This window comes from Papio anubis, chromosome 17, assembly GCF_008728515.1.
Source record: "Papio anubis isolate 15944 chromosome 17, Panubis1.0, whole genome shotgun sequence".
NCBI classification, from domain to species: Eukaryota; Metazoa; Chordata; class Mammalia; order Primates; family Cercopithecidae; genus Papio; species Papio anubis.
This window is the reverse complement of record NC_044992.1, coordinates 15,376,733-15,402,397: the sequence shown is the minus strand read 5'-3', so window position 1 is coordinate 15,402,397 and position 25,665 is coordinate 15,376,733. Positions and strand designations below refer to the sequence as shown.

Sequence of the window (25,665 nt, the reverse complement as noted above, 5' to 3'; positions counted from 1 at the left end):
CAAGGCCCTAGGTGGACAGCAGGCCCATTTGAACACTAGATTCATGTGGACATCAGGCTGCAGGTAGACACCATGCCGTAAGTAGACATGTAGGCTCCAGGTGGACATTAGACCCAAGGTACACAGCCAGTCCACAGGAGAACATCAGGCCCAGGTGAAAACTCAGGCCTTAGGCACACATCTGGCCTTAAGTAGACACCCAGGCCCCAGGTTGATACCCAAGTCCCAGGTGATCACCAGACCCCAGGTGGACACAAGACCTTAGGTGAACAACAAGACCCAGTAGGCCATCACGCCCTAGCTGGATACAGTCCCCAGGTGAACACAAGGCCCCAAGAGGAACATAGGCCCAAGGCAGACATCAGGCCTTCTGTGGACATCAGGCCTGAGGAGGACATCCGGCCCCCGGTGAACATCAGGCACAGGTGTCCAAGCAGGCCCTGGGTGGACATAATGGTGTCTACGTAAGGAGGTGTCCTGGGGGGAGGGTGAGCAGTCAGCAGCCCAGTGGAGTCCTAAGAAGGTCGTATGGAAGGAAGGGGCTGAGGGGACGGAACCTTAAGTGACCTCATTTCCTTAATGACAGACCCGAACAGAACTTAGAACTCTGGTAACCAGGTGCCCATATCCTAGAGTCAGCACCGTAACCAGCTCACTTGGTAGAATACACTCAAGAGAACAATATGTTCTCGTGTTGCTTCCCCACTTCAAGAGGCTGCTGCTTCAGGAATGGAGGGAGTGAGAGCCTTTTCCGACGATGCTGAAGAAGGCTCATCCCTCACCCTAGACGCCTGTGGCCCTTTGTAAGAAGGCACGACCAGGTACTACAGGGCAGCGCAGGGCAGGCCCTAGCAGGCCAGGCCACACCAGAGATCCCACTGGGGCTGCATCTGCACATTGTCCTTGTCCAGGAGGAGATTCGGGAGCCCATGGAGGCACAGGCACATGGTGAGGTGGCCTGCAGTCTGGAAGACTTTGTGGGGGCGGTGTTTAGGGGCTGGAACTCCTTTAAATTCAGTGAGGTTGTTTCTGTGTTTGGAAATTCCAGTGGAAAGTGACTGCGGCTGGGGACGCTTTCTCCTTTTTCAGCTCCTGTTCCACATACAGAAATACCAGCACTTCCAGCACCAGCTGTTGAGCCAGAGTCAGCATGGGAAGAGCCCCCTCCAGAGACAGTGCTGGAGCTGGAGGGAGCTCCAGCCAAGGACCAGTCCAACGAGGAGCTGCCTGAAATTATGGCACCTACTGTAGCCACTGGCCTTAGCCCTGCAACTGAAAACGTGGCTGTAGAGAGAAGTCGGAGGGAGGGGGTAACCAGCACAGTCCCAGCCAGCAGCTCCCATGCTGCCCCTAGTCCTGGGCAGGTAGCAAACATGGAGGCAAAGACCAGGGTTTTGAGCCTGGGCTCCTCTACCCTGCCGGAGAGAGGCTTGTCTCATTCACTAGAGCTGCAGTCCTGCTGCTGCAGGGCCTGTTTATTCTACTGCTGCTGGTGGGGTCCATCTGTGTGCAGGAGGTGCTTGAGGGCATTAAAAGAAGGGTGGTTAGAAGAGTTCCAGTAGCTCCTCCTGCACCCAGAGGTGGCCTCCTCCTCCAGGCATGGATGTCTGTCTGCAACTGGGCATCCAGGCTGTTTGCCCCTGATGGGCTGCCCAGGACGGGCTCCTAACAGGCGGGCAGGGAGTGAGGGGACCAGGAAGCAGCTCCAAAGGGTACAGCAAGCAAAGCTTTTAAAGACAGCACTTGTGCCCCAGGCTCTCCGTGCCACCACCTGCCCTAGCATTTATTAATAGTGTTAGAATTACAAGTTGATGAAATGGTATATCAATAAACTTTTTTTTCCGAAACTTCGCACCTTTTTGAACTCCCTAATGTTAGATTGTGTTTTTGAGGTGATCCTGAAAATCTTTGGTAGTTGTGTCTTTTGTTGTGGTTGTTTGTGTGATTGAATTACCATGGAGTCAACTGCTATTGGAAACCTTTCAGGTATGGCTTTTAGAAGACCTTGACTTACTCTTGCCTGTTTTGACTTTCTGTTTTATTGTGGAAAGAGGGAATGATGTAGGCTCATGTCTCTGGCAGATCAATCACCTTTTGCCATCAAGGATTTGGCATCAGAGTTTCCAAGAATTATGTGTGCAAGTTGACATGCTGGCACTTTAGCTAATCTGAGTGTCAAAACAGAATGCCATAGACTAGGTAGCATAGAAAATTGATTTCTCATAGTTCTGGAGATGGCAAAATCCAAGGTCAAATGGTCGGGAGATTCCATGTCTGCAGAGGGCTGGCTTCCTGGTTCATAGACAGCCATCTTTGGTGTCCTTACATGACAGAAGGGATGAGGGGAGCTCTCTGCAGTCCTTTGATAAGAACAGGCCCATTCCTGAGGTCCCTGCCTTCTTGAACTTAATCACCTCCCAAAGGCCCCCACCACAAATACCATCACAGGGGAATTAGAATTTGTACATGAATTTGAGGAGGACAGTAACATTTGCTTTACAGAATCAGGTCTCCCCGAGCCATATGCACTCACAGGAAACCTATAATCTTCTATTAAGTATTTGCTGGTCCCCTTTGGGATTAGGGAATTTTTTCTTTAAAATGATCTTTCATGTGATCCATGGTTTATTCATAGAAAAGCACTGTGAGTTCACACACTTGCTAAAAAGAAGGGCAATGGTGACACAAAAATGACAGTGACCTCTCTCTGTCTCTCTCTCTCTCTCTCTCTTATTTAACCAACCCATTGGGCTGAGACGTTGTAGGGGCGCTTGGCTGGGCAGTAGGACTTGAGTAGCCACAAGCGGCAAATATATCTTTTTGGTCAGCTTGGAGTAGAAAAGGTGACAGTTTGTCAACGAAAGAAAAAGTAAAGCAGATGGAGAAGTTCTTAGTTCGCTTTCTAGCTATACCACCTCTTCCCTATGAAACCCCACCCCCAAATCAGGAACTAAGACATAAAAGAGTAAACACCAAGGCACTGGTAACCAACTGACTCTTCTAGATGCCCTTACTGTCTCTACAACAATTCCAGGCTGAGCAGAGGGTCAGGAAGGTGGCAAGGTTTCTGATGGTCCCTGTGGAGGTCCAGCCAGGGCTAAGACAGAATACTCGCAAGGCTAGAAAGTGGGAAGGAGAGGCTAAGTGCAGACCAGCCCTAGCCTCCAAGTCAGCAAGCAATGAGATTGCGACAAAAACAGGCAGAAGAAGCCTGAGGTAGAAAGGCAGGGGAAGAAAGCAAGTATGGGGTGAGAACAGAACTGTGCAGTGAAAGCAGCCAGTCTGATGAGCGGAGACAGTGCTTAGAAGATGGATTCGGGGAGAGGAGAAATGAATAGGAGGAGAGCACAGAGATGGGGAACAGACATTTGGCTGGTGAGAGAGATTTAACACGAATGGGAAGAGAAATCGCACAAAAGGACACATTCATGCAGATCCTCTAAGATGAACATGCAGTCATTCATGTGAGAAACTCGGCTCAGTTACACATAAACCACAGATGCATGGAGAGCAAGCATACACTGAACACATATTTCTACATGTGCTCATGTGTGCCCAGATCTACACTAAACATACAAAACACAAGAGCATTTACGCCAGATATGCATCACTCCTTATGCAAATGTTACATCCTCCACACACCTGAACCGATTTAAGTGGCATACAGAGTGCATGATCATCAGAACAGACATAGATACCACATAAAAGATGTAATGTACATACAGACAGGCATCTTGCCAGTTATATCTATGCACATAGACACATGTACTCAATCCTTCTACAGATACACTCTCTAGCACAAAGGTGATCAATGTAGATGAATATTGTGAGCTCAGTGGCTTCCCAGACCTTCATCTTTTCCCTGCACTTGTTCAATGGTGCTCAGCAGACTCTAAGCGAAGAGGCTGTGTGAGAAGCCCGAGGAGGAGCTGGGAGTCCTCACAGGTTTGTGAGGCAAAAGTCTAAGTCCAGTCCTGGCCTCTGCCGTTCACCCACCACTGGGCTATTAATGCTTTGTCTGTAGGTGAGAGATTTTGCATAGACTAGTCTTGGGATATTTTCTAACTGATCGTTTTTCTCCTTGGCACCCCCACTATCCCACTGGGAGCAGCATACACTCTGCAAGGGGAAACCTGAGAAATGGTTGTGAGTCTCCTCAGACAGTAAGCATATCCTCTACCCACAGCTACCTCAAGTGCCCATCAAATCAGAACCAGAATTATAAATATTTATGACTTTACAATAATTGGCAACACATATACTATAGTATTTACAGCACCATAAATGCATCTATTTCTCTGAATTTTTAACCCAATCTCTGAGGGGCGGAACAGTGTTCTGTGTTTGCCAAAGGAGCAAGGGCCAATGCAGGACATGGGGGCCCAGTAGGGACAAAGGTGATGACATATCATGCCAGGGTTTCTGGAGTGCGATCACTGCAGGGCCCAGCTTCTCCATGAACAGTGGGCTGTAGTGAGATGCTTGCCAAGACAGGCATATTGACTGGAATTGGACTCTCCCCATCCTTAGCCCTGTGGTCCTTTGGCCTCAGCCACAGGTGCTCAGAGTCCTCTCAGGGTGCCCAAATGTTTCAGTGTTTTTGACCTGACCTGATGCTTCCTGGGGACCCAGCCTGCGAGGCGGTGAGCTACCACTTTCTTAGCCAAAGGGCTCTCGAAGCAGCAGCATCAGCTTTCTTGCCCTTTGTAGATCTGTTTGAGATTGTCGATGAACTGGAGCCAGAGTGCAGGTAGCCATCCTGGGGCGACAGGAAGGTCTCCCGAGCCTTGCCAGAAACTCAATAAACTCCATACCGGCAATGGCACAGTGTGTGTTGGGTGTAGTGTGGGGTGTTGATGTAACATTGATGGTGGCATCAGCAACTGGCACAATGGAGCTCTGTCAGTGGAGATAGACTTGGAGCTGTGGCCTGGGATGCTGACCAGGCAAGTGCGATCACCGTACAACCTCACACTGGGATGTTTCTGAAAGCACCATGGCAATGTGCACACTCTCTTCACCACCAGGGGATGAGAACTGCCAGATCATTCTTTCCCAGAGAGAGTGGCTGAGGCACAAACTCCAAACGCGTCATTGTTGATGGCTCTTGTGGTATCCTGGTTAGGCCCAGTTAAGATGGCTCACGGCCATGAGGCCAGCTTGAAGGCACGGGGCTGCAGCCATGGAGATGCACGTAGCAGGCAATGGGGAACAGCTGGGAATGGGCCGTGCCACCGGCAGCAGCCTCAGTGGCAATCTGGCAGAAGCTGGCCTCCAAAGGCAATGTGGTCTTTCTCAAGAGCGTAAGGGGCTGACAGGGCACAGCTCTGTGGGGTCTTCATGGCACTGCAAGGCCGAGTGTGCAAGCACAGCTAGCCAGTTCACTGCAGCTGTGGATAATCAGAACTGAAAGTGGGATAGTGGTGTGGGGGATATGGCTGTGGCTACAATACTAGGCCAGCCTCGGTAGAGGTGAAGTGTGTCCCAGCTCTGCAAGATGCTCACTGGGGCCCACACACCTGTCAGGCCAGTGCCTGAGCTCAGCTGTGGCCATCTGGGTCCTGATTCAGGTCTGCCCAGATTACCATGTGGTGTTTGAACTTGGCCTGCAGAGATTAGTTCTCCTTCCTCCTCAGCAACCTTGACATGATCTGAGGCAAACCAGGGCAAGGAGGCATCCCAGGTGGCCAGACCCTGCTTGGGGTCTCTTCCTATCCCTTCCGTCCCCAGGCCAGAGGGTTAAAGGTTTCTGCAGGTGCTCTTAGCCCCTCACAAGGATGGAGCAGTAGAGCCTGGGGTTTGCTTGCCCCGAGGCCAGGGCTGCAGATCTGCCAGGAGTTCTAGGTGAAGTGGGGCCTCTCAGGGTTGAGTCTTGTGCTGGTCTTTGGGCTTTAGAAAAGGTCCTGAGCCAGCCGGGCGTAGTGGCTCACACCTATAATCCCAGAACTTTGGGAGGCTGAGGCGGGCGGATCACAAGGTCAGGAGATCGAGACCATCCTGGCTAACATGAAACCCCGTCTCTACTAAAAATACAAAAAAATTAGCCAAGCATGGTAGCAGGCGCCTGTGGCCCCAGCTACTTGGGAGGCTGAGGCAGGAGACTGGCGTCAACCCGCAAGGTGGAGCTTATAGTGAGCCGATATTGCGCCTCTGGACTCCAGCCCGGTCGACAGCACGAGACTCCGTCCTGGGGAAAAAAAAAAAAAAAAAAAAAAAGAAAGTGTCCTGAGCCTCCAAGCTGTCTGGGGTTTCTCACAAGCATGGACAGGGATGGGACCAAGCCACCAGGCCCACATGCTCAAACCACAGTGGCTGGCCTTGGGAATTAACGGGTAGTCTTGACCGGGTGTGGTGGCTCACGCCTGTAATCCCAGCACTTTGGGAGGCCCAGGTTGGCAGATCACGAGGTCAGGAGATGGAGACCATCCTGGCCAAGATGGTGAAACGCCGTCTCTACTAAAAATACAAAAAATTTAGCCAGGCGTGGTGGTGGGTGCCTGTAGTCCCAGCTACTCAGGAAGCTGAGGCAAAAGAATGGCGTGAACCCGGGAGGCTGAGCTTGCAGTGAGCCAAGATCGCACCACTGTACTCCAGCCTGGGTTGCAAAGCAAGACTCCGTCTCCAAAAACAACAATAACAACAACAAAAACAAACAAACATTAGCTGGGCAGGGCGCCTGTAATCTCCGCTATTCGGGAGGCTGAGGCAGGAGAATCGCTTGAACCCAGGAGGTAGAGGTTGCAGTGAGTCCAGATCGCGCCACTGCATTCCAGCCTGGCAACAGAACTTCTAGACTCTGTTTCCAAAAAAAAAAAAAAAAATTGCACAGATCTCTAAAAATATGATTATATGCATTTTCTTTTTTGTTTTGTTTTGGTTTCGTTTTGGTTTGGTTTTTTGAGGCGAAGTTTCACTCTTCTGCCCAGCCTGGAGCAATGGCGTGTTCTTGGCTCACTGCAATATCTGCCTCCCCCGTTCAAGTGATTCTCCCACCTCAGCCTTTCAACCAAGTAGCTGGGATTACAGGTGTGTACCAGCACGCCAGTCTACTTTTTTTATTTTTCTTTTTTTTGAGATGGAGCTTCGCTCTTGTCGACCAGGCTGGAGGGCAATGGTACCTTCTTGGCTCACTGCAACATCCGCCTCCCAGCTTCAAGCAATTCTTCTGCCTCAGCCTCCCAAGTAGCTGGGATTACCGGCGCCTGCCACCATGCCCGGCTAATTTTTTTGTATTTTTAGTAGATACAAAGTTTCATATGTTAGCCAGGGTGGTCTCGAACTCCTGACCTCAAGTGATCCACCCGCCTTGGCATCCCAAAGTACTGGGATTACAAGCATAAGTCACCATGCCCAGCCTGATTATACCCATTTTCTTTTTTTTTTTTCTTTTTTTTTTTTTTGAGATGGAATCTCGCTCTGTCGCCCAGGCTGGAGTATAGTGGCCAGATCTCGGCTCACTGCAAGCTCCGCCTCCCGGGTTTACGCCATTCTCCTGCCTCAGCCTCCCGAGTACTGGGACTACAGGCGCCCACCACCTCGCCTGGCTAGTTTTTTGTATTTTTAGTAGAGAGGGGGTTTCACCGTGTTAGCCAGGATGGTCTCGATCTCCTGACCTCGTGATCCACCTGTCTCAGCCTCCCAAAGTGCTGGGATTACAGGCTTGAGCCACCGCGCCCGGCCTCCCATTTTCAATAAACACATATGAAAATGGTCTCAGGCATTTTAATAATTAGAAGACCAAAATAAATAAAAATGTAATAACATTACCCACTAACCAGAATATAGAAAAGAAAGACTGAGAAAATCAGGTGTTGGAAAGGACATCTAATTAGAATGCTATTAAACTCGTGGTTGGGTTGTATATTAGTCAATGAAATCTTTGGAATTAAAAAAATTAATTGATAAATTGTGTGTATTTGTGGTGTACCACATTTTATATATATATATATATATACACACACACACAGTGACACACATTGTAGAATAGCTAAATCTGTGTGTATATATATATAGCCACAGACATACACTGCAAAATGGCTAAATCAATAAATCAAGCTACCTAGCATATTAGTTACCTTAGATACTTCTTCTTCTTCTTCTTCTTCTTCTTCTTATTATTATTATTATTATTTATTTTTTAGATGGAGTCTCCCTCTGTCATCCAGGTTAGAGTACAGTGGTGTGATCTCGGCTCACTGCAACCTCTGCCTCCTGGGTTCAAGTGATTGTCCTGCCTCAGCCTCCCGAGTAGCTGGGATTACAGGTGCCCGCCACCACACCCAGCTAATTTTTGTATTTTTAGTAGAGATGGGGTTTCACCATCTTGGCCAGGCTAGTCTCAAACTCCTGACCTTGTGATCTACCCGCCTCAGCCTCCCAAAGTGCTGGGATTACAGGTGTGAGCCACCGTGCCCGGCCAATACTTATCTTTCTGTGTGTGTGTGTGTGTGTGTGTGGTGAGAACATTTAAAATCTGCTGTCTTAGCAATTGCAAATATTACCACGTTGTTATTAACTATAGTCAACATGTTGTACAATAGAGCTCTTGAGCTTTTTCCTCCTAGCTGAAATTTTTAGTGACATGCATTGCATTTGAGCATATGCATTACTATGACCAAGCTATTTCATTTGTTGGGCTGTACTTAACTAAAATATACATGTGAACCAAAAGAAATTAACAAGAATGTTCATAGTGGCTTTTTTGCTAATAGCCCCAAACTGGGAACAAACCAATGTCCATCAACAGTAGACTTGATAGATGTGCCCTATTACCGAGCAGGGAAAAGAAATGAACTGCTTCATGAAACCGCCTGAAAGAGTGTCACAAATGTAATAATGCTGGGCCGAAGAAGCCACACACAAAACCATTCCTACTGAATGGCCCTCCATGCATCCATTTATGAAACAGGCATCACTAATGGGGCTGCTAAAAACCAGGTGACTCTTTGCTTTGGCAAGACAGATGGGCAGTGGTTAGGGAGCAGAGCTTCAGGAGAGGGATTGCCAGTTTGTTATTTTTATTTCATTTTTTTGGACTGTGTGGTAGCTCCAAGCATGTGTCCTCTTTGTGATAAATCAGAGTAGTAGAATAATAGGATTCCTGTTTATATTACACTTTCATAAATGTATTTGAATTCCTTTTTGCCATTAGGGCAAATAGTATAAATTATAATAAATCTTTGCAATTTTAATATTATTTCTGCTTGATTACAAATAAGTCACCTGAAGGATTCCAAACTTGGATATTTTAATATAGAACTTTTGCCTGCAAGTATATATTTCTAGAGACCCACAACTGTCTGATTAATGTCATTTGAGTGTAAAAAAAGCAAAGTTATGTTGAGAATTTGCTGACTCTCTAAACTTTTACTTGAAGTTAAGCTAATTATCCACATCCATCAATGAAATTGCATTCACGGAAGAGTCCAGTCCACGGCGTAAATGATAGGAACCTCAGAAAAGTCATTTCTTCTTCATTATTTATGTAAAAACATGAAATTTCTTAGAAACACAGACCAGCAAACTCTCAGTTTAGTGTTGCTTCCATTGCTTTCTATAGTCTTGTTACCAGAGAATATTTTTATGTTCCAGAATTGCACAGAGGGAAGAACTGCCTATTATGGTTACCACTGTGGCCATTGAGAAAGGCACATGATTCCTAGGATCCCAGCAATGACCCTCCCTGGAGGTGAGGGGAATTAAGGGACCTGCTAGGGAAATTGTGGGGGCGGAGTACACAGTCTCTACAAAGCTTTCTCTGGGTCTGGTACTTGAAGTCCACAGGCAGTAAACAAGGGAAGATTACAAAACAGGCTGGGAGGGATTCCATGAGCAAGAGCTGGAACCCCATAAAAATAAAGTGAAACCCATGTTTATGAAGCTAAACACAGGCCAGTAACCCAGCAGTCAGAGAAACTAAAGGAAAAATCCAGGGAAAGGCAGAGCAATTGCAGGCTCAGCAGCTGTTTCATGCCAATGAGGCAAGTCAGCAGATCGGCAACGTGTGTGTGCGCACGCGCACACGCTTCCACTTACACACTGGCTATAAAATTCAATTCATTTTATTCCAGTGTGTGAGTGTGCACGTGTGTGTGTGTGCACTCCTGTTGACCCAGTATCTGCTCTATGTCCGGGTCCATGACCCTGGACGACCCCAGGTGTGCCCTCGATGACATCTGCAGGGATGGAGCACAGTCCCTGCCATTGGGCATTGCACTGTGTGATGCCATCCTTGGCGCCCTCAATGTGATGGAAACCAATAGGCTTCCTTAGGCTTTCCTTTCAGATGGACAGGAAATAGATGATGCTCTATTGTCGTTTTGTTTCATTTCTTTCCATGGATTCTGTCACTGTCTTCCTCTCCTCCTCAACTCTGCAAGAAGGGGATTCCTGATGGGGGAAGGGTAGCTGGAGAGAAATGAGGCACCAAGAAATTATCAAAGGGTCTTTTGGCCATCTGGGGACAGTCCTCATGTGGTCCCCAGCCCAGTTGAGGGTTCTGGGCCGGTCACCCTGCAGCCTTGGTGCTATATCTCTGGATCCAGCCTCCACAGGAAGAACCCTGGGAGACCCAGCAAAACGGGGTACCTGGTCTGGCAAACATCCCCCTGTGCCTCTGGCTTTGCGGTTCAGGACTAGGCCCAGACATCATGTCCAGGCAGTGCCAGGCCACCTCACTGCCCCCTTTGAGGTGAGCACAGAAAGCTTTTAGGGGCAAGCATGAAGCTGGGCACCCAGAGCCTGAGGCCGACTATCCCTCCCTGTGTCCTGGAGAGGGGGCCTTGACCCGAGGAGACCCCCAGGGCATGGCCTGTGGGTGCTGATGTGGGGAGAGGAGGGTCTGTGGACTGAGGGGGGGCATTGGCAGGGGACATTGAGCACCGCGGCTCAGAGTTCTGCTCAGGTCAGTGGGAACCTGGTCAGTGAAGGCCTGGTCAGTGGGGTTCTGGCTAGCAGAGATCTGGCCAAGTGGCCACTAGGTGACCTCAGGCAGGGTTTGTCCTTGGAGCATCCTTGCCGCCATCTGTAGTGGGAATGAGTCATGGCATGCTGGAGGGCTACTGGGAGGAGGAGGTGAGCAGGTGTGTGAAATCCAGCCCTGCCACACAGATCTAGCACTTCACAGCCTAGCTGAGTCCCCTGCTAGGGAGGGGGCCTGCCCTTTGCCCTTTGCCCCCAACTCTCAACCCTCTGCCCCCTATCCCCCATCTGCAATCCCAGGACTGCCCTGGATGGGGAGGTCTGAGGTTAGGGAGCACCCGTGGATGCTTCGATGATGGCCATGGGTCCTGCCGGGGGAGACAGTGACAAGGGTGATCCAGTGTCCTGGGTGTACATGCGAGTAAGGCAGCCGGGCTCAGGCAGAGCAGTGATACAGGCATGTACCCATGTTCACCCACATACACGTGCATGCTCACATGCACAAACACTGCATGCGCACACGTTGACACTTCAGAGGGTGGAGGGTGCTGACTCTGGGCCCAGCTGACCCAGGCAGGGGCCCATTGTGATGGGTGTCATGACCCCACAGTGTCACTGGTGCTGAGTACTCACCCGCCTGCCCACCTGCCATCTCTATGTCTGGAGCTCTTAGAAACAAGACATAGAGGTGTCTGGTCCTGAGAAGAGGAAGTTTTGCTAAGCGAGAGACACAGCTGACTCAGCCAACTCAGGTGAGTGTGACCTGCTCTGTTCCCTCCCTGCTGACTTGGTGACAGTCAGTACCTGGTGGGCAGTGCTGGCCTCTGGGCAGGTGCCGAGGAGGGTCATCCCTGAGCACTCACCAGGTGCCTGTTGTGCACTGACCTGGTGGACTCGGTGGGGTAGGTGCTGTCCTCGAATGTACCCCATTCCACAGGTGAGGTGTCTAGGGTCAGAGAGGCGGTGACTGGCCAAGGGACCCAGACATGACTCTGGGCTGTGCTCTTAGCCCTACCCTGTACAAGCCCTGACCTCTGTGGTCCCCCTGCCCTAGATTCCAAATCTGCCCGGGGTTTTCCGGCCCCTGATGGGGCAGAGTCTGGCCCTGGAAGAGCCAAGATCATGTCATTGCATTCCAGCCTGGGCAACAAGAGCAAAACTCCGTCTCAAAAAAGAAAAAAGAATATACAGTATGTTCACATACTAAAACAGCACGAAAACATAAAAATTAACAAATTAGCCATATATTGAAAGTGATTAAAAATTAAAGTGATTAAAAATTAAAGAAGCTATTTCATTGAATATTATACTGGTCAGCATTGAAGTTTGCCAAAATTTAAAGACTTCAGATTGCTGAACATGTATGTTAATAAATTGTAGATAAGAATATGTGTATTTATAAATATGTTTCAACAGTTTCACTTCCTCAGAATAGTGTTACTACTCAAGTATCAAAGAGGCCAATTGGGTCATGAACACACGTAGAAGCATAAATGCAATGTTTATCATCTAATCTTCATGGAAAAAAATGCTCAAAAACCTAGAGATGTGAGCAGTATCACTAAAAATTTCTACAATTTGTCAAGATTGTTTAAAATGATAAGTCTATTTCCCTGGTTGGTTGTTACTTTTCTGGAAGCCTGAGGAGAGGAGAAGCTGCCAGTGAGGTCCCTGAGGTTACCCAGGCCCTGGAGAGACACAGCATCAGCTGACAACTGTGGTAAATGCCACGGAAGACTCTCACTGGGAAGAGGCTGCAGGACCGTGTCCGCTACGCTTGTGTTTTAAATGCTGGCCAAGATGAGTCAAAACTCCTTTTCCTTTTATTAAATAGAACAATTTTCAGGTACTCAAAAAATGTTACACAAGACTAATTTATTGTGTTTGCCCTATATAATTTCTTTCCTAAACAATTTAAGCAGGAGTTATTTCACATACTGTATTTGGCAATCAGCTTTTGTTATTTCGAACCACTGGACAATAAATTTGCTTTCTTCCCCTTTTCTCTCTGTGTGTGTTTTTTGTTTGTTTGTTTGTTTGTTTGTTTGTTTGTTTGATATGGAGTCTCGCTCTTGTGGCTCGGGCTGGAGTGCAATGGTGGGATCTCAGCCCACTGCAACTTCCACCCTGGCTCGCTGCATCCCTCCCTTCTGCAGGGAAGATGTCAATATTCACCCTCCTGACCCTGGCCCGTTCTTGGTATTGCTCAAGTCCCCTGGGCCTTCGAACTGGCAGGTGACCTCAAGGCACCAACCACCCTGGGTCTCTCCTGTAACAACCACTTGCCTTCCACCATTATCATGTCTTGTTCAGCCTCAGAGGAGCGTGGTTGGGGTGGATTACTTCATGCCTTGATTCTGCCTTGCTGGAAACCACAGTGGCAGCAGGCTTGGGTGTCACCAAGTCCTCACGTTTCATGCTGTTTCTGGAGGTTCTGGCCTTTGTGGCCTCGGAAAGGAAGGTGATCTGGTGCTTTGGGGAAGGCCCTCGGGATGCTCCTCCAGATGGTCTTCTTCAGGCCTTTTGCTCAGCATTGATCTGATCAGTTCTGCCAGCTCTGGGCCATGATCTCTGGCACTTCGCGGCTTTCCATCATAAACTCCAGACTTCGTGTCTTTTGCATGGAAAGCACGCGGTGCCCATTTCATATGACACCGCACCCCGGAGCCCAAACGTCAGCCCTGCAGGTGTTGGGTTTGTTGGGGACAATTTTGGGCTCAGGTGCAGGGGCGCTTCCCCAGGGCAGGCGCGTCCTGGTCCCCATCTGAGACCGTGGGCTCCTGGCAGGAGGACCTGGAGTTTTCAGATCCCCGGGAAGGGTGTATTTCCCCCACTCTCGGGCACAAGCTGCCCTTTGGTGGCTTTGGGCACGGATCACCGCCTTGCAGAAGCCCGCTATAGCGTGGAGCAAGCGGTGTGTCCCCGCCTGGGACTACGCCTGGGTGATGGCGCCTGGAGGCCTTGGCTGGGACAGATTGGGGCCTCCGGGTCGGTCAGCGGCTGGCGCCCGGCTGCGGCTTTCAGAGGCTTTTGGTCACCGCCTGCCATCGAGATCCGCTCCCCCGAACTGGCCCTGCCCACGGCGCGCGGGTAGTAGCGGACAGCCAGGAGCCAGTGGCAGGCGCCGCCGTTGGGATGACGGGCAGGAGGCTGCGCTGGAGCCCGCTAGGCAGCGCGGACCCCTAAAGCAGCGGGGCGGGTGAGAGCTGCGACGCACGATAAATGATGCGGCGATAAGCTCGATGCAAATCCGATACGACCCAGGCGTGACGATAGCGCATCGATGTAACGATACCTACCGATGATCCACGATATCTACCGATAAAATCGATGTACCGATGTACCGATGTGCCATGATGTCGATGTTTATCGATACCGATGTACCGATACCTACCGATCGATAAAATATGATACCGATGTACCGATACCGATGTATCACCGATACCGATACTTACCGATAAGATGGGGTCGATAATACCGATAACCGAAAATCGATACCGATGTACCGATAAACGATGGGCCCGATACCACGATGGGTCCGTAACGATACCGATACCGATACCAACGATGGCCCGATGATGTCGATACCGATACTACCGATTGATGTACCGATTTCACCGATGTACCGATGTCGATGTACCGATAAATCGATGTACCGATACCTACCGATAAATCGAAATGAGGGGTCAGAGGGGGTCGATGGCCGAGGTAATGAGGGGGTCGGAGGCCGAGGGGTCGAGGGCCGGATGGGCCGAGGGGGAATAAACGGCCGAGGGGCCGGATGGAATGGGGTCGAGGGGCTGGAGGGGCCGAGGGGGGCTGGAGGCCGGAGGGGCCGGAGGTGGGGGCTGAGGCGGCCGAGGGGAATGAGGGCTGGAGGGGCGGGCCGGAGGGGGCTGGAACGCCGGAGGGGGGCTGATGGGCTGAGGCGGCTGAGGGCCTGAGGTGGCTGAGATGGCTGAGGGGGTGGAAGGAATGGAGGGGGGCTGGGGGGCTGGAGGGGCTGAGGCGGGGCTGGGGGGGCTGGAGGGGCCGGAGGGGCTGAACGGAGGCCGGAATGGGGCCGGAAGGAATGGACGAGGCCCGAGGGGTCGGAGGGGCCGAGGCCGCTGGATGGGGTCGAGATCGCCTGGAGGGGGCCGAGGCCGAGGGGGGATGGAGGGGGTTGAGAGGCTGAGGGGCTGGAGGGGAGATGGGGCTGGAGGGGGAAATGGAGGGGGGAGGGGGGGCGGGGCTGGAGGACGTGGCTGGAGGGGCTGGAGGGGCTGGGCCGGAGGGGCTGGAGGACGGAGGAAGGAGGGGCTGGAAGGGCCGGAGGGGGGGCCGAGGGGGTGGATGGAGGAAGGAGGGAGGAGGCTGGAGGACACCGAGGGGCCGGAAGGAGGGGGAATAATGGAATGGAATCTGGGTGGCTGAGGGGCTGAGGCGGCTGAAGGGCTGGAGGGCCAGGCGGCCAGGAGGGGCTGAGGCGGGCTGGAAAGCGGCTGAGGGGCTGAGGGACTGAGGGGCTGAGAGGTCGAGGGCGGCAGCTCAGCGGTCCCTGGCCGCAGGGTCCGCCGTGACGCCACGCGGGCCGGGTCACCCCCGGCTGCTTTCTCTCCGGCTGCTCAGTCACTTGTTTTCTTTTTTTTTTTTTTGAGACGGAGTCTTGCTCTGTCACCCAGGCTGGAGTGCAGTGTGGCCGGATCTCAGCTCACTGCAAGCTCCTCCCTCCCTCGGTTCACGCCATTCTCCTGCCTCAGCCTCCCGGTAGCCACCACAGGCACCCGGGCCACTTCGGCCTCAAGCTATGGTATTTTTAGGTAGAGACGGGTTTCACCGTGTTAATCCATAGGATGGTTCCCGACCTCCGGCCTCGCGGATCCGGCCTCGCCTCGGGCCTCCCAAAGTGCTGGGATTACAGGCTTGAGCCACCGCCCGCCTAGTCAACTTGTTTTCTTACCGTGAACCTCGAGGGCTCCTGCTCGGCGTCCTTTCTTGCTCTATCTCTGTTTTCGCTGCATTCTATCGGCAAGTCTTTAATTTTGTGATACTTTACCGATATAACCGGAGGATGAACTCAAAAGTTTTTGCAGCATTTGTTTCACTGACTGAACCCTTGAACCATTGTTGATCCTGCCTAACACCACTTTGAATGATCCAACTCAGCCATGATGCACCACTTTAGTGATCCGTGTTTTCCAGCTTCGAGTTAACATGTATCATTTTGTGAATTAAAAAAATGTCTCGTATGTCTCTTTGTATGTCTCTTTTCGTTTGTCATATTTGGAATTGCCTTCATTGTTTTCAGCATTAGTTTAAAGTAGGAATTTATTAAATATTCCAAAAAGACCAAAGTTTTACTTCATCTCCTAGGCATTCATTTTTCCATGTGTTATTCACTGATTTCTCCATGTTCATTAATATTGGGAATAATTTATGGAAATTGATTATTGCTGCATTACACACTTACGGAGCAACATTCTTTGCCTTCAGTATTTTAATGTATTTTTCTATTAAATATACTTTACTTATACCGTATTTAGGTTTATTTTCCTGATTCTTGACCCACTAATTATTAATTGGAATGCTGATAATTTTCCCTAAGCTTCAATTGTTCATAATTTATTCATTTATTTATGACACATGAGCGTACAACTACTTTATTAGGAAGATTTAATGATATATTGTGTAGATATTTTATACTATGTGCTTGGACACAAACACTCTTAAATAATTGTTGTATTTTTTCTACCTGCTTTTGACATAATGAAAGTGCCGTTTTAATTTTTTAACTTTTTTATTTAGTTGTAAAAGACTTTAGGATGTATTGGTCCCAGACGCTTTTGTTATCTGTTTTTTAGCCACATTGTTTATTCCGTTGTCATTATATAATATTTACATGCTGTATTAGTCTGCTCAGGCTGTTATAACAAAATACTACAAACTGGGTGCTTTCAACAGCACACATTTATTTTTACAGCCCTGGAGGCTGGAAAGTCTATAACCAAGACAATGGCTGATTTGGTTCTTGAACAGGCTTTCTGGCCTCTTCTTATAAAAGCATTAATTCCATCATCAGGACCCCACTCTCATGACCTCATGTAAACCTAATTACCTTCAAAGGCTCTATTTCCAAATCCCGTCACGCTGAGAGTTAGATCTTCGGCATATAAATTCTTGGGGAAACAAATATTCATGCCACAGCACACACTGCTGACCCTTTCTTTCCATTTCCATAGTTGTTTAATTTTATTATTTATAATATTTTGGAGGAATACCCTAATTATATTTTGGGTACTTATTAATTTTTTAATATAAAATGCATTTATTAAGCAGTCAAACTGCTAATAAAGTCATATAGTAGTTGCTTCCTGTACTATATATATCATGATATTTCAGAAAGATTTTGCATAATATATGTAATGTTATCATTCAAACATCTTTAATAAGTAGGTCAGAAAGAGAAGAATGTTTTCAATGTTCAAACAAACTAAGGATGCATTCTAGGTCCAAATCGCCAAATACATGAACTTAGTTTGTAGTCAGGCATTCAACTGTTTAATTACAGTCCACCCAGAACACACATTTTATTCTCAGTTCTCATTTAAGCAGGGCATTGATAACGCATATTTGTCTAACGGCAAGTCTGAGCATTAGCTTTTGATAGCATCTTAACCCAATTTGACATTTCTGTGTGCTTCAGTGTCCAGACAAGCATTCTCCAACACGTTTTCTTCTGCCGGAAATGTTCTGTATCTATGCTACGAAATATGCTAACCACTACCCACATGTGGCTTTTGAGAACTTGAAAAGTAGCTAGTGTGACTAACCGAATTTTTATATTATTGTAATTAATTTCAATTTAAATGTAGTAGCCATGTGTGGCTATTGGACAACGTGCCTCTGGGTCATTACCACTGGTATCTACATAGATGAGACAATTCACAGAAGCCTCACACTTTACCCCATTCTTCTTAAGGTCAAAGCATGGGGCCTGCTACTTCACCTGTCTACACTTTTGAGTTATCACTCATTTTTTACCCTAACATAAGTCAAGGTAGATAGTATGCCAAAAATTATAGAAAACTAGTGACAGGCCAGGCCAGATGGCTGTAATCCCAGCACTTTAGGAGGCTGAGGCAGGTGGATAATGAGGTCAGGAGTTCGAGACCCGCCTGACCAACATGATGAAACCCCGTTTCTACTAAAAATACAAAACTTAGCTGGGCATGATGGTGTCTACCTGTAATTACAGCTACTGTGGAGGCTGAGGCAGGAGAATCCCTTGAACCTGGGAGGCGGAGGTTGCAGTGAGCTGAGATCACACCACTGCACTCCAGCCTGGATGACAGAGTGAGACTCTGTCTCAAAAATAAAAAAGTAAAGAAAAATGAAAACTAGTGACAAGATCAGTAACTTAGCAGTTTTCCTTGAACTCTTCGATGTGATCCAATAAATAATCTTGTGGGGTTTTTTTTTGTTTTGTTTTGTTTTTTCTTTTCTTTCTTTTTTTTTTTTTTTTTTTGACTGAGTCTGGCTCTGTTACCCAGGCTGGAGTGCAATGGTGTGATCTGGGCTCACTGCAACCTCTGCCTCCCAGGTTCAATTGATTCTCCTGCCTCAGCCTCCCGAGTAGCTGGGATTACATAATCTTGTGTTTTTAGTTTGATCTCTCTGTGTTGATTTTATTATCTTTAAAATGATAACACTACGAAGACCTACTTCATATTATTTTATTTTTTTGAGACAGGGTCCCACTCTGGCACCCAGGCTGGAGAGCATTGGTGCTAACAGGGCTCACTGCAGCCTCAACCTTTCAGGTTCCAGCGATACTCCCACCGCAGCCTCCCAAGTAGCTGGGACTACAGGTGGGTGCCACCAAGTCCGGCTAATTTTTATTTTGTTTTAGAGAGACAGGGTTTCGCCATGGTGTCCAGGCTGATCTCCAATTCCTGAGCTCAAGAGATCTGCCCACCTTGGCCTCCAAAAGGGCCGGGATTACAAATGTGAGCCACCATCCCCCACCCTCTATAATTTTAAATTAGGCAACTGAAGTAATGCATTCATCATACCATATCATGTTTTATAAAGCATAAAGTCAGGATAACAAGGTGGTTAAGAGCATGAACTCAGAGGTGAAATCATTCTGGAAAAAGTTACTTTTGATAAGAAGAACAACACATGGAATAGAAGATAAAATTTGAATTGTTTGCAATGTTTTCATTTTTACAAAAACGTTTATGTTTGCATTTAATGTGAAGGGGAAATTTCAAAAGAACTATTTTAAATAATACAAAATATTTATATTATCACTTTTTTTTTTTTGAGACACAATCTCGCTCTGTCACCCAGTTGGAGTGCAGTGGTACGATCTCAGCTCACTGCAACCTCCACCTCCTGGGTTCAAGCAATTCTGCTGCCTCAGCCTCCCGAGTAGCTGGGATTACAGGCGCCCACCACCATACCTACCTACTTTTTGTATTTTTAGTAGAGACAGGGTTTTGCCACGTTGGCCAGGCTGGTCTCAAACTCGTGACCTCAGGTGATCTGCCCACCTTGGCCTCCCAAAGTGCTGGGTTTACAGGTATGAGCCACCATGCCCGGCCTATCATTACCTTTTTGATTATTAAAGGGTTACATTAAAATGATAGGATTTAAAATATCATTTAAATTATTCAAATTGTTATTCAAAATTTGAGAAGGAAATACTGGGCTACAAAATAGGCATTATTCTGTAAGTTCTGTGTCCTGCTCTGAGCATAAGTGGTCTGACATTAGGAAAGTCAATAATTACCGTATAGTACTTTCTCTTTAAATACTGCAAATAAATAATGTAATTAAATGTATCATTTAATCGTTACATGTGGTAAATCAGTCACACACACACACACACACACACACACACATAGTGAATTTACCAGATGCATCCCATCAGTCTGACAAAACACCCAGGATTAATAAAACATGTGTGGAGACCTATTCTTCAAAGTAAAATTCAAGTGGATATGGATATATTATCTTTTCCTTTGAAACTAAAATTAAGGTAATATTCTACCTTTTAAAGGGATAATCATGCTAAGTGTTAACTATGAGAGTATTTCTATCATTCACTCTTGTTGCCCAGGATGGAGTGCAATGGCACCATGGTGGCTCACCATAACCTCCACCTCCCTGGTTCAAGCGATTCTCCTGCCTCAGCCTCCCGAGTAGCTGGGATTACAGGCGTGTGCCACCAGGCCCAGCCAATTTTGTATTTTTAGTAGAGACGAGGTTTCTCCATGTTGGTCAGTCTGGTCTCAAACTCCTGACCTCAGGTGATCCACCTGCCTCGGCCTCCCAAAGTGATAGGATTATAGGCGTGAGCCACTGTACCTGGCCTATCTTCATTTTTAAAATAAAATTTTATGCTATCTTTTAGTTTATGTCCCTATAGAATAATCTTGATCCATATACTTTTGTTATTACAGGCAGAACAGGATAAACTTCCTCCCTCTGGAATAAATGCCATGACCACTGCTCTTTGAGCATTATTTTTTAAAATTATTTTTTAAATAGAAATGTATCTAATCTACAGTAACCAAATTCCTTTTCAACATAACCACATTTCTTTTAAGTGAAAAATTCAATATTACCTTCTGTTATCAAGAATTCTCCGAATACAAAATATTTATTTTTTTAACTTTAGAAGAAATTGAAAATATCTAGATGTACTAATCTAAAAATACAAGCCCTGGGTTTATATGATGTTAACGTGTCTTCCAAATTTTAAGGAACAGGTATTTAAATGCCATACACTTTGTTTTCAAATTTAGAAAATGTTTCAACCTTTTGACTGGGCATGGTGGCTCATCCCTATAATCTCAGCACTTTGGAAGGCCAAGATGAGAGGATCACCTGAGCTCAGGTGTTCTAGACCAGCCTGGGCAACATGGTGAAACCCCATTTCTACAAAAAATTACAAAAATTATCCAGGCATGGTGGTACCACCTGTATTCCCAGCTACTTGAGTGACTGACAGGCAAGGTTTGCTGGAGCCAGAAAAGTTGAGGCTGCAGAAATTAAAGTGTCGAGGTTAACCGATGGTAAATATTTAATTTTTCTCTTAAGAGAAATATTGGTTACATTGAAAAGAAAGTTGCTTAATGTAAGATAGATAAATTTCTGTTAAAAAAATTTTTAAGTGAGCCTTGTTAGCACCACTGCACTTCAGCTTGAGTGATAGAGCAAAACCTGTCAAAAGAAAGAGGAAGGAAGGGAGGGAGGGAGGGAAAGAGAAAGAAAAAGAGAGGGAAGGAAGGAAGAGAGGGAAGGAGAGAGGGAGGGAAAAAGGGAAAGAAGGAAACCAAAGAAAGAAAATGTTTCAAGCTTTACAGTAACAAAGCCACTCTGTAATGAATAAACTACAGAACCAAAACAAAATCGGATTCTACTGACCAGTCTAACCAACAATATGATAAACTTCTGATTCGAATATCAAAAACCAATTTCAATAATAAATATATGGTATGAAAACCCCACAAAGGTCAAGTAGGAGGTATTATACTAAAATGAAATTATGAGTTGAGAATAGGAAATCTACAAATCTAATCAAACAAATTGAAGATTTATAAGGAAATTGTACTGCCAATGTATAACTTGGCAAGCTATTCAGTGGAACACAAAGATATTATTAATGAAGTTGCATATATATTTTTAAATGTTTTTGTTGAAAAGGATTTTTTATGCTGGGCGCGGTGGCTCATGCTTATAATCTCAGCACTTTGGGAGGCTGAGGCAAGTAGATCACCTGAGGCCAGGAGCTGGAGACCAGCCTGGCCAACATAAGGAAATGCTGTCTCTACTAAAAATGCAAAAATCAGCCCGGAGTAGTGGCACGTGCCTGTAATACCAGCTACTGGGAAGGCTGAGGCAAGAGAATCACTGGAACCCAGGAGGTAGAGATTGCAGTAAGCCGAGATGGTGCCACTCTATTCCAGCCTGGGTGACAGAGCAAGCCTCCATCTTGGGAAAAAAAAAAAAAAAAAGTGAATTTTTAAAACTGAGGACGTTAATAACTTGAAAAAGTATTCAGGGATAAAGAGAGAAAAAATAAATTCAGATTGTTGCCTACATATATAAATATATTTTAAAAGATAAGCTTTTTTTTTTTTATTCCTTGAATAAAAGGAGCAGATATTTAAATTCCGTGCCTTTCATTTTAAAATTTAGGAAATGTTTACAACTTCCCACACTGAAATTTATACTAACACAACTAATATAATCTATTGATAATAAAATAAAATAAAATAAAACAAAAAACGGAATTCTCTTGACCAATCTATTTTCTTGATTTTTAAAAGTCTAAATGTATACTCAAAGAAAGAAAACCATTAATAATTGATTCTCTTATTCGAAAATATTTACTGATCATTTACCTTCCACTAAGTGATCTCCCGCTCATGGAGATACATCAGTGGAAAAATATATAAAGTTGCCCAGCTTCGTTAAGCTTAAATTCTAATCAGGGAGAAAAGAAGTAATTGGTCAGTGGGTTTTTTTTTTTTTTTTTAGACGGAGTCTCTTCTGTCTCCCAGGCTAGAGTGCAGTGGTGCCATCTCGGCTCACTGCAAGCTCCGCCTCCTGGGTTCACACCATTCTCCTGGCTCAGCCTCCCGAGTAGCTGGGAGTAGAGGCGCCCACCACCACGACCGGCTAATTTTTTTTTTTTTTTTTTTTTTTGTATTTTCAGTAGAGATGGGGTTTCACCGTGTTAGCCAGGATGGTCTTGATCTCCTCACCTAGTGATCCCCGCACCTGGGCCCTCCAAAGTGCTGGGATTACAGGCGTGAGCCACCGCGCCCAACCTGCGCAGTGACTTTAAAACAGGAGTATGATACGTCTTGGAATTCTAAAAATTCCATACTGTGGTTGCTGTGTGGAGACTGGATTGAAAAAAAGGGCAATGATAAAAGCTTAAATTCATATAGAACATGGCTAGCCTATAATTTTGAGGGTCCCTGAAATAAGACTATATAATAGTTCTCAGGCTGGGTGCAGTGATTCGTGTCTGTATTCCCAGCACTTTGGGAGGCCAAGGCAGGTGCATTTCTTGAGGTCAGGAGTTCAAGACCAGCCTGGCCAACATGGTGAAACCCCATCTCTACTAAAATACAAAAATTAACTGGGCATGGTGGCTGGCGCCTATAGTCCCAGCTACTCGTAAGACTAAGGCAGGAGAATGGCGTGAACCCGGGAGGTGGAGCTTGCAGTGAGTGGAGATGGCGCCACTGCACTCCAGCCTGTGCAACAGAGCGAGACTTCTATCTCAAAAAAAGAAAAAAAAAAAACTTGTATTATTGGCTTTTCTATAAATAGCATTTGGACTTATAATTCAGACACCATAGAATAATGTACCAAAATATTTTGCTTCCTTTCCCTTCTCTTACCAGATAATTCTCAGTTTCCTTTTCTTTTCAACTCCTTTTTTATACTTGTTTTTTTTAAAAAAACTCTGCACATTTCCAATCTTAGTATTGCAGAAACAAAATATGTGGTCAAACCACATATACAGGAAGAGTTGAATTATATCCAAGCACTTTTTATATAAACAATTCCCCATCACTTTGTTTTGTGATTATTTTATATAATCGAATGTCTTCCAGATGTACATCCCAAAGCAGTGGTTGTCAAGCTCTGCTGTGTTGTCTAATTGCATCAGAATTATCCACAATTTTAATGATAAATACAGATAAATCGGCACAACTCCCGATTTATGAAATCAAAATTTCTGCCGGGCGCGGTGGCTCACGCCTGTAATCCCAGCACTTTGGAGGCCGAAGCGGGCAGATCACGAGGTCAGGAGATCAAGACCATCCTGGCTAACCCAGTGAAATGCCGTCTTTACTAAAAAATAAAAAAAAATTAAAAATTAGCTGGGTGTGGTGGCAGGCGCCTGTAGTCCCAGCTCCTGGGGAGGCTGAGGCAGGAGAACGGCATGAACCCAGGAGGCAGAGCTTGCAGTGAGCCGAGATCGTCCCACTGCACTCCAGCCTGGGCAACAGAGCGAGACTTTGTCTCAAAAAAAAAAAAAAAAATTTTCCAGAACCCAGGAATATGCATTGAAAAAAGTCTCCCTCAGGTGATTCTGATGTGATATGTGGTCTGAGTTTAGAATTCAAGGAAAATTACCTTCCTTGCCCTCCACTTGACCCGTATATCCACATGTCCTCTTCCCCTTTCCCATTCTGCTCTCTCTCTTTCTGCACCTTCGTCCATCCTCTCTTCCCTCCACTTCTCCTCATCCAGATCCGAAGCCCTTTCTCACCAATTCTCCTAAGACTCCAAATGGTCAGTTGCCTCTAAAGTTCCCTCTGTTCCATGAGCAAGTTATGTGGGCATATGTAGAATTTAAGCCTGGGCCTAGCTGAATCAAAGGCTGAAATTAAAGATTTCCCTAAACCCAGAGGGGACCAGCAAATACTTATAGAAGGTTATAGATTTCCTATGAGTGCAGATGGCTCAGGGTGACTGGATGCTATAGACTAAATCTTATTGTCCCCCTCAAATTAGTGTGTTAAGATCGAATTCCCTATGTGATGGTCTTTGGAGGTGGGGCCTTGGGAGTCGATTACGACATGAAGCAGAGACCCCATCAATGGGATTAGGCTCAGGCCTGTAATCTCAGCAACTTTGGGATCCGAGGCAAACGGATCACCTGAGATCAGGAGTTTGAGACCAGCTTGGCCACATGGTGAAACCCAGTCTCTACTAAAAATGCAAAAATTAGCCAGGGATGGTGGCAGGTGCCTGTAATCCCAGCTACTCAGAAGGCTAAGGCAGGAAAATCGCTTGAACCCGGGAGGCAGATGTTGCAATGAGCAGAGATTGCACCCCTGCACTCCAGCCTGGGTATCAGAGTGAAACTCTTATCTCAAAAAAAGAAAAAAAAACTATGAAAGCAGGGGATAAATTGTACATACATGCAAACATCAGTGTCATGACACCTATTTATCAGGATTTGAGAAATTAATTAATTTGGCTGATTTTGAGCCACAGTCATTGGATAACTTGATTCCATTTAAAACAAGGGAGGATTATTTTGGGTTCAACCTATTCTGCTTTTCTAACTCTTCCTTTCCCACATTCTATTCAAAATGAATTTGACATTGCAAAACTGGCTTGTATCATAATGGCTACTATGCTTTAAAATAGGGTAGGTGCTTTGGGATCTTTGGAGTTTTAATGTACAAACCATTCATAATTCATCCGCAAAGCTGAGTGTGGATTGTTTTGTTCTACATCCCCTGATCTGAAAACTGACCAGAAAAGCTATCACTGAGATAAAGCAGGCACCCCACTTAGGGGCCTCCTTCCTCCCACTCTCCAACAAGCCTGGAAATAAAGGAAAATCTTGAGTTCCTTCAAGGGAGATTCCAGGCACCTAGCTCACCCTGAAAAGTAATGAGCAACTTGATAAACAAGAATGTAATAGTAGCTTAAAACAATAGCCAAGGTAGTTAGAGTTGTGAGATGTTTGGTTCCCTATAGAAACTAATGGTAACATCTTAACACAAGTCCCTGAGTTGTTTTTCAGAAACCTGAAGCCCCACCAAATGGATCCCTTGGCATGCAGACCTCAGATAAGGGGGAAAGAGAGAACTGAATTCTGAACTCTGTTCTTTCTTCTTCCTTTTTTTTTTTTTTTTTTTGAGACAGAGTTTTGCTCTGTGGCCCAGGTTGGAGTACAGACGGTGGTGTGATCACAGCTCACTGCAGCCTTGACCT

General features: G+C 46.4%; 1 long non-coding RNA gene and 1 pseudogene across 1 annotated transcript; both read left to right on the top strand.

The window, feature by feature from the left end:
- The first annotated feature begins 683 nt into the window (after positions 1-683).
- On the top strand, positions 684-1,847 carry LOC101002321 (annotated as a pseudogene).
- Positions 1,848-9,533: 7,686 nt separating this feature from the next.
- On the top strand, positions 9,534-12,778 carry LOC108582592. Its single transcript, XR_001896238.3, has 2 exons — positions 9,534-11,672; positions 12,560-12,778. It is a non-coding gene; the product is annotated as an uncharacterized LOC108582592 (long non-coding RNA).
- The last annotated feature ends 12,887 nt before the right edge of the window (positions 12,779-25,665 follow it).